The following is a 9,731-nucleotide window of genomic DNA, read 5'->3' on the forward strand; positions in this document are numbered from 1 at the left end:
AATATTACACTGTATGTTAACTAACTGGATTTTAAATTTTAAAAAGAAAGGATTGGGTCCTTTGAACCTCAAGATAGGGTGTAAGCTGCTAGTGTAGGAGTCTTGTAGGCCTTTTGTCCTTTTTTTTTTTTTTTTTTTTTTCCTTATTTTATCCTTTACTCTGAGGTTGAAAGACACCGGGGAGTTTTAAGCAGGAGTACCATGATCTAACAAATTTTAGAAGTGTCACTCTTGCTACTTTGTAGGGAATAGATTTTAGGAAATCCCAAACCAAAGTGTAGAAGGTTTATCAGGACTGTCCTTCTACACTACTTGGTGGATCCCTACATTTTTATCACTATAGCCCACCAAGGCTATCAGAGTGCTGCTCTGCCTCTCTACATCTCGGCTACCCCTTCCTACATACCCCTTCCTGAATGCCACACACCTTCTCCAGACTCCTCATGTTCTCCTGGATCTGGGTTCTCTAAGTTTTCACTGCTTTTAGCTCCAAAGCCTGCATATACATGAATATAGATAAAGTATATATATACTTTATATACTTACATTACATACTTATATGTGTGTGGATATATACTTTATTCACTTTATATATGTGTGTGTATATAATTATATATAAAATTTATTCTACTTTTCTAGTTGTCCTCAGAGAGAGAACTTGTCCAGATTACCTATTCCACCGATTATAGATCCCACCGTTATTAAAGGTGGAATTTCTATGACTTTTATGATTAAAAAAAAAAATCTCAAAGAAAAGAAACCAAATGATAACATGGTTTTAAGTGGTAGAATTCAGGTAATTTTAAAATTATTTTTTGTATTTTCAAATTTCCTCTAATTAAAAAAAAAAAAAAAAAAGGCTTCTTGCTTCTTAGCCTTATGTTCAAGAAGTTTGAAAGTCTGGGTGCCTCAGTGGCTCAGTGCATTGAGCACCTGACTCTTGATTTCAGCTCGGGTTGTGATCTCAGAGCCATGATCTCAGGGTCATGGGATTGAGCCCCTCTTTGGGCTCCGTATTCAATGGGGATTCTGCTTAAGATTCTTTCTCTCCCTCTCCCTGTAACTTTTCCATCCCCCAATCCCCCACTTGCTCTCTCTCTCTCTCTTTCTCTCTAAAATAAATAAATAAAAATCTTAAAAAAGAAGAAGAAGAAGAAGAAGTTTGAAAGTCTAAAGGCACTTGGCTGGCTAAGTCAGTAGAGCCTGTGACTCTTAGTCTCAGGTCATGAGTTTGAGCTTCACCCATGTTAGGTGAAGAGATTACACTAAAAAAAAAAAAAAAAGTCCCATACATTCTAAGCATATTTAGAAATAGAAATAATTTGTACAGGGAGTCTAGACTGTGGTTTTTATAGTCAATTTTAATGTACATTTTATTTTTTTTAAGATTTTATTTATTTATTTGACAGAGATCACAACTAGGTAGAAGGGTAGGCAGAGTGTGGGGGGAAGCAGGCTACCCACTGTGCAGAGAGTCCCATGTGGGGCTCAATCCCAGGACCCTGGGATCATGACCTGAGCCGAAGGCAGAGGCTTTAACCCACTGAGCCACCCAGGCACCCCTAATGTACATTTTAAACATTCTTTTTAAATGATGTGAAAAACTTAAAGTAACTTAGTATTCCTTGGAGTACTCTGAACACTTGATTAGCCAAGAAGTCGAATATATGTTTACTACTTATTTAAAATTAAAAGTGATTTAATGTAAGCTTGTTAAGAACACTGTCATTTATTTTAAGATATATGAGATTTTGGAAACATACTTCACCTAGAAATTACAATTTAATTGACTATTAAAAAAATCACTGGGGGCGCCTAGCTGGCTCAGTTGGAAGAGCACGAGACTCAATCTCAGAATCATGAGTTTGGGCCCCATTTTCGTTGAAGAGATTGCTTAAATAAGTAAAACTTTTAAAAAAAGAAAATTATTGTATATAGAAGAGACTACATGTAATTAAATAATTATATTTCCACTACAGACTCGAATGTGTTTTGAAAAATCACATTTAAATATTTATCTAAAACTGGTTCAGTTTTAAGAACAGTTCCAAAACACTGAAGACTAAGTAAGTCATGTAAAACTGTTCCTTGATTCTATTAGCCTTGAAATGTTGGCCAAAGAAATTATTGATAATGAAAATGCTTTCAAGAAAAAAATGGAGAGAAGATAATGGAGATCAAGCACTGTAATTTTCTGAGACAGACACTGTTGGTGCTCAGCCAGAATACTGAAGATTTTTTTTTTTTTGAGATTTTATTTATTTATTTGACAGACAGAGATCACAAGTTGGCAGAGAGGCAGGCAGAGAGAGGGGGTGGCAGGCTCCCTGCTGAGCAGAGAGCCCGATGTGGGGCTCAATCCCAGGACCCTGGGATCATGACCTGAGCCGAAGGCAGAGGCTTAACCCACTGAGCCACCCAGGCACCCTGAAGATTTTTTTTTTTTACTGATCCTATGTTGCCCTCCTCAGCTTCTGTGTGCTTTTGTTTCTAAGGGCCCGCACCTGTATCCTAGAGTTACAGGTGCCACTTGCCTGCTAGGTGACATTCTAGTGCCTGGGAGTTTACACTCTCCCCAGGTGACCCCAAGCCCATGAGAGACTGGTGCAGGAATGTGTAAAAATCCAGTTTCTTTGCCATGTGTTAGGACAAACTCTGAGGCATAACTTGCACACCAGTATTCCCCAAGAGGATTTCCGTGATAACCACGAACACCAGAATCCCTGATGTGGGATCAGTTTCTATAGATGTCATTATTTCAAATGACAACTTTTCTAGGCAAAAAAATATTAGTGTAATTTTTTTTCTAGATCATGTCAAAATGCAACAGGATTTACTTTTAGTCACAAATCAAATATGGCATACTTTAAAATTAAATAGTCTTGTTATATTCAGAAATGTTATTAATTTACTAAGGAATTACTGGGGACTGGGGGGGTAAATGAGCACAAATAGTATACACTTAGGACCATTTTTATATGATGATATATAAACTGAAATTCCAGACCTAGGGTCTGCAGAAAAAAAGCCCAGGTGGAGAACCAAATTATTGATTAAGTGGTTGCTCAGGGGAAATGTAGAATTAGAGGGCCAGAAATTGGCTCTTTTTAAAAAAAAAAAAAAAACATGTGATGTATCATTTGCTTCAGGTCCGTAAATCATCAGTCTTAAACAATTCACAGCACTCACCAGAGCACATACTATCCCCAATGTCACCAGCCACCCTATCCCTCCCCACCCCTACCCTGCAACCCTCAGTTTGTTTCCTGAGATTGAGTCTCTTATGGTTTGTTTCCCTCTCCAGTCCCATCTTGTTTCATTTTTTTTCCCTCCCCTCCCCCTACAACCCCCCACCCTGCCTCTCAAATTCCTCATATCAGAGAGATTATATGATAATTATCTTTCTCTGATTGACTTGTTTCACTTAGCATAATACCCTCTAGCTCCATTCACATCTTTGCAAATGGCAAGATTTCAGGTTTTTTTGATGACTGCTGAGTATTCCGTTATATATATATATATATATATATATGCACATATATATATATATGCACATACTCCATCATCTTTATCTATTCATCTATTGATGGAGATCAAGGTTCCTTCTATAGTTTGGCTATTATGGACATTGCTGCTATAAACATTCTGGTACACATGCCCCTTTGGATTACTACATTTATATCTTTAGGGTAAATACCCAGTAGTGTGATTGCTGGGTCAGAGGGTAGCTCTATTTTCAACTTTTTGAGAAACCTCCATACTGTTTTCCAGAGTGGCTGCACCAGCTTACATTCCCACCAACAGGGTAGGAGAGTTCCCCTTTTGCCACCTCCTCACCAACATCTGTCATTTTCTGACTTGTTAATTTTAGCCATTCTGACTGGTGTGTGATGTATCTCACTGTGGTTTTGATTTGGATTTCCCTGATGTTGAGTGATGTGGAGCAATTTTTCGTGTGTCTGTTGGCCATTTGGATGTCGCCTTTGCAGAAATGTCTGTTCTCGTCTTCTGCCCATTTCTTGATTGGATTATTTGTTCTTTGGGTGTTGAGTTTGATAAGTTCCTTGCTAAGGAGAGAAGGCCTCCTCTGTGTGTCTTGCATGAACCCTGGGGACTTTATGGATCCTCCTTTATGCCTTAATTGTACCTGCTCCTACATATTACTTCTTGCCTTAGTATTGGAAAACACTCTGGGGACTAATAAGTCTCATTTCTTGGGGTGCCTGGATGGCTCATGGGTTAAGCCTCTGCCTTCGGCTCGGGTCATGATCTCAGGGTCCTGGAATCAGGCCCCACATAGGGCTCTCTGTGGATTTTGGATACTAGCCCTTTATCTGATATGTCATTTGTGAATATCCTCTCCCATTCTGTCGTTGTCTTTTGGTTTTATTGACTATTTCCTTTGCTGTGCAAAAGCTTTTGATTTTGTTGAAGTCCCAATAGTTCATTTTTTTTTTAAGATTTTATTTATTTATTTGACAGAGAGAAATCACAAGTAGATGGAGAGGCAGGCAGAGAGAGAGAGAGAAGGAAGCAGGCTCCCTGCCAAGAAGAGAGCCCGATGCGGGACTCGATCCCAGGACCCTGAGATCATGACCTGAGCCGAAGGCAGCAGCTTAACCCACTGAGCCACCCAGGCGCCCCCCCAATAGTTCATTTTTGCCCTTGCTTCCCTTGCATTTGACTATGTTCCTAGGAAGAAATTACTGCAGCTGAGGTCAAAGAGGTTGCTGCCTGTGTTCTCCTCAACTATATTGATGGATTCCTCTCTCACATTGAGGTCTTTCATCCATTTTGAGTCTATTTTTGTGTGTGGTATAAGGAAATGGTCCGTTTCATTCTTCTGCATGTGGCTGTCCAATTTTTCCAACACCATTTGTTGAAGAGACTGTCTTTTTTCCATTGGACATTCTTTCCTGCTTTGTTGAAGATTAGTTGACCACAGAGTTGAGGGTCCATTTCTGGGCTCTCTATTCTGTTCCATTGATCTATGTGTCTGTTTTTGTGCCAGTGCCATACTGTCTTGATGATGACAGCTTTGTAACGGAGCTTGAAGTCTGGAATTGTGATCCTACTGCCTTTGGTTTTCTTTTCCAACATTCCTCTGGCTATTCAGGATCTTTTCTGGTTCCATGTAAATTTTAGGATTATTTGTTCTAGTTATTTGGAAAAAAAAAAAAGGATAATATTTTGATAGGGATTGCATTAAACGTATAGATTGCATTAGGTAACATAGACATTTTCACAATATTTGTTCTCTTCCAATCCATGAACATGGAACGTTTTTCCATTCCTTTGTGTCTTCCTCAATTTCTTTCATGAGTACTTTATAGTTTTCTGAGCATAGATTCTTTGCCTCTTTGGTTAGCTTTGTTCCTAGGTATCTTATGGTTTTGGGTAAAATTGCAAATGGGATTGACTCCTTTATTTCTCTTTCTTCTGTCCTGTTGTTGGTGTAAAGAAATGCAACTGATTGCTGTGCATTGATTTTATATCCTGACACTTTACTGAATTCCTGTACAAGTTCTAGCAGATTTGGAGTGGAGTCCTTTGGGTTTTCCACATATATTTTCATATCATCTGCAAAGAGTGATAGTTTGACTTCTTTGCCAATTTGGATGCCTTTAATTTCTTTTTGTTTTCTGATGGCTGAGGCTAGGACTTCTAGTACTATGTTGAATAGCAGTGGTGATAATGGACATCCCTGCTGTGTTCCCGACCTTAGGGGAAAAGCTCTCAGTTTTTCTCCATTGAGAAAGCAGTGGGCTTTTCATAGATGTCTTTGATGATATTGAGGTATGTACCCTCTAGCCCTACACTTTGAAGAGTTTTTATCAGGAAAGGATACTGTACTTTGTCAAATGCTTTTTCAGCATCTATTGAGAGTATCATATGGTTCTTGTACTTTCTTTTATTAATGTATTGTATCACACTGATTGATTTGTGGATGTTGAACCAACATTGCAGCCCTGGAATAAATCACACTTGGTCATGGTGAATAATCCTTTTAATGTACTGTTGGATCCTATTGGCTAGTATTTTAGTAAGAATTTTCACATCTATGTTCATCAAGGATATTGGTCTGTAATTCTCTTTTTTGATGGGATCCTTGTCTGGTTTTGGGATCAAGGTGATGCTGGCCTCATAAAATGAGTTTGGAAGTTTTCCTTCTGTTTCTATTTTTTGGAACAGTTTCAGGAGAATAAGAATTAATTCCTTTTTAAATGTTTTGTAGACTTCCCCTGGGAAGCTGCCTGGCCCTGGGCTCTTGTCTGTTGGGAGATTTTTGATGACTGCTTCAATCTCTTTACTGCTTATGGGTCTGTTCAGGTTTTCTATTTCTTTCTGGTTCCGTTGTGGTGGTTTATATGTCTCTAGGAATGCATCCATTTCGTCCAGATTGTCAAATTTGTTGGCATAGAGTTGCTCATAATATGGTCTTATAATTGTTTGTATTTCTTTGGTGTCAGCTGTGATCTCTCCTCTTTCATTCATGATTTTATTTATTTGGGTCCTTTCTCTTTTCTGTTTGATAAGTCTGGCCAGGGGTTTATCAATCTTATTAATTCTTTCAAAGAACCTGCTCGTAGTTGATTTGTTCTGTTGGGTTTTTTGTTTCTATTTCATTGATGTCTGCTCTGATCTTTATTATTTCTCTTCTCCTGCTGGGTTTAGGCTTTCTTTGCTATTCTTTCTCCAGCTCCTTTAGGTGTAGGGTTAGGTTCTGTACTTGAGACCTTTCTTGTTTTTTGAAAAAGGCTTGTATTGCTGTATACTTTCCTCTCAGGACCGCTTTTGCTGTGTCCAAAGATTTTGAACAGTTGTGTTTTCATTTTCATTTGTTTCCATAATTTTTTAAATTCTTCTTTAATTTCCTGGTTGACCCATTCATTCTTTGGTAGGATGCTCTTTAGTCTCCATGTATTTGAGTTCTTTCCAACTTTACTGTTGTGGTTTTGAGTTCTAGTTTCAAAGCATTGTGGTCTGTAAATATGCAGAGAATGATCCCAATCTTTTGGTACTGGTTAAGACCTGATTTGTGATCCAGGATGTGATCTATTCTGGAGCATGTTCCATGTGCACTACAGAAAAATGTGTATTCTGTTGCTTTGGGATGGAATGTTCTGAATATATCTATGATGTCTTCTAGTCCAGTGTGTCCTTTAAAGCCTTTGTTTCCTTATTGATCTTTCTCTTAGATTATCTGTCCATTTCAGTGAGGAGGGGTGTTAAAGTCTTCTATTATTATTGCATTATTGTCCATGTTTTTTTTTTATTTTATTAATTGGTTTATATAATTGGCTGCTCCCATGTTAGGGGCATAGATATTTAAAATTGTTAGATCTTCTTGTTGGACAGACCCTTTACATATGATAGAGTGTCCTTCCTCATCTCTTGTTATAGTCTTGGCTTAAAATCTGATTTATCTGATATAAGGATTGCCACACCAGCTTTCTATTGATGTCCATTAAAATGGCAAATTATTTTTCACCCCCTCCCTTTAAATCTAGATGTACCTTTAGGTCTAAAATTAGTTTCTTGCAGACAGTATATTGATGGGTCTTGTTTTATTTTGTTTTGTTTTGTTTTTATCCATCCTAATACTTTGTGCCTTTTGATTGGGGTGTTTAGCCCATTTACATTCATGGTAACGATTGAAAGATATGAATTTAGTGCCATTGTATTGCCTGTAAGGTGACTCTTACTGTATATTGTCTCTGTTCCTTTCTGGTCTACTACTTTTAGGCTCTCTCTTTGCTTAGAGGACCCTTTTTAATTTTCCTGTAGAGCTGGTTTGTTGTTTGCAAATTCTTTTACTTTTTGTTTGTCCTGGAGGATTTTATCTCTCCATTATCAATGACAGCCTAGCTGGATATAGTATTCTTGGCTGCCTGTTTTCCTCATTTAGTGCTCTGAATATATCATGCCAGTCCTTTATGGTCGGCCAGGTCTCTGTAGATAGGTCTGTTGTCAATCTAATATTTATACCATTGTATGTTACAGACCTCTTGTCCTGAGCTGTTTTCAGGATTTTCTCTTTGTCACTGAGACTTCTAAGTTTTACTATTAGATGACAGGGTATTGACCTATTTTTATTGATGTTGAGAAGGGTTCTCTGTGCTTCCTGGACTTTGATGCTTGTTCCTTTTGCTAAATTAGGGAAATTCTCTGTTATAATTTGCTCCAATATACTTTTTGCCTCTCTCCCTCTTTCTTCTCCTTCTTCTGGGATCCCAATTATTTTAATATTGTGTCATCTTATGGTATCACTTGCATCTCGAATTCTCCCCTCATGGTCCAGTAGTTGTTTATCTCTCTTTTTCTCAGCTTCTTTACTCTCCAATATTTGGTCTTCTATATCACTAATTCTCTCTTCTGCCTCATTTATCCTAGCAGTAAGAGCCTCCATTTTTTATTGCACCTCATTAATACCTTTTTTAAATTTCAACTTGCATAGATTTTAGTTTATCTATTTCTCCAGAATGGGATTTTATTTCTCCAGAAAGGGATTCTCTAGTACCTTCCATGCTTTTTTCGAGCCCAGCTAGCACCTTGATTATTGTCATTCTGAACTCTAGTCTGACATCTTACTAATGTCCATATTGATTAGGTCCCTAGCCCAAGAGGTACTCTAAGAGGTACTTAGAGGTACTTCCTCTTCTTCTTTTTTTTCAAGCTGAGTTTTTCCACCTTGTCATTTTATCCAGATAAGAATAGATGAATGAGATAATAAAATACTAAAAGGGTAGCAACAACCCCAGAAAAAAATACACTAACCAAATCGGAAGAAACCTAAAACCAGGGGTAGAAAAAAGGTGGAAAAAAATTATATATATATATATATGTATGTGTGTGTATACACACATATATAATATTAGACTGGTGAACAGAAGAGAGCCACACACTTGATTTTGGGTGTATTTTGCTCTGTTAGAAGAAAATGCTCCCAAAATTATAAGGAAAGAAAAACTTGTGTGTGTGTGTGTGTGTGTGTGTGTGTGTACACACACACACACATTTTTATATATATAATATATATATATATATACACAAAAAATAATAAGGATAAATATGATGAAGAGATGGAATATGACTGTAAAAATGAAAATTTTAAAAGATTCTAAAAAAGAAATTGATAAGATAAGAAGTTGGTTGAGAAAGAAAAAAAAAGAGGAAAGAATGTGATTGAGCTGGAGATCAGAACAAAGCCATGTCCTAGATTTAGGTTATAGTTTGATCTGTTAGAAGAAACTGTATCCCAAAATTTTAAAGAAAGAAAAACCTATATGTATACAAAAAATAAAGTTAAAGACAATGAAAGGTTAGAATATGACTATAACAATGAAAATTTTAAAAGATTTTTTAAAAAGGTATCAATAAGAAAGAGTGGTTTAAATGGTTAAAATAAGAAGGAGGAAAAATTTTAAAAATAGAATGAGAAAAAAATAAAATTTAAAAAATTTAACTTTGGGGCGCCTGGGTGGCTCAGTGGGTTAAGCCGCTGCCTTCGGTTCAGGTCATGATCTCAGGGTCCTGGGATTGAGTCCCGCATCGGGCTCTCTATTCAGCAGGGAGCCTGCTTCCTCCTCTCTCTGCCTGCCTCTCTGCCTACTTGTGATCTCTCTCTGTCAAATAAATAAATAAAATCTTTAAAAAAAAAAATTTAACTTTGAAAGACAAAAGAATCATGGGGTGGGGGGGGACGTGAATTCTGTGTGTTGCTTTCCCCT

This window comes from Mustela lutreola, chromosome 2 (genome assembly GCF_030435805.1).
Source record: "Mustela lutreola isolate mMusLut2 chromosome 2, mMusLut2.pri, whole genome shotgun sequence".
In the NCBI taxonomy this organism is placed as follows: Eukaryota; Metazoa; Chordata; class Mammalia; order Carnivora; family Mustelidae; genus Mustela; species Mustela lutreola.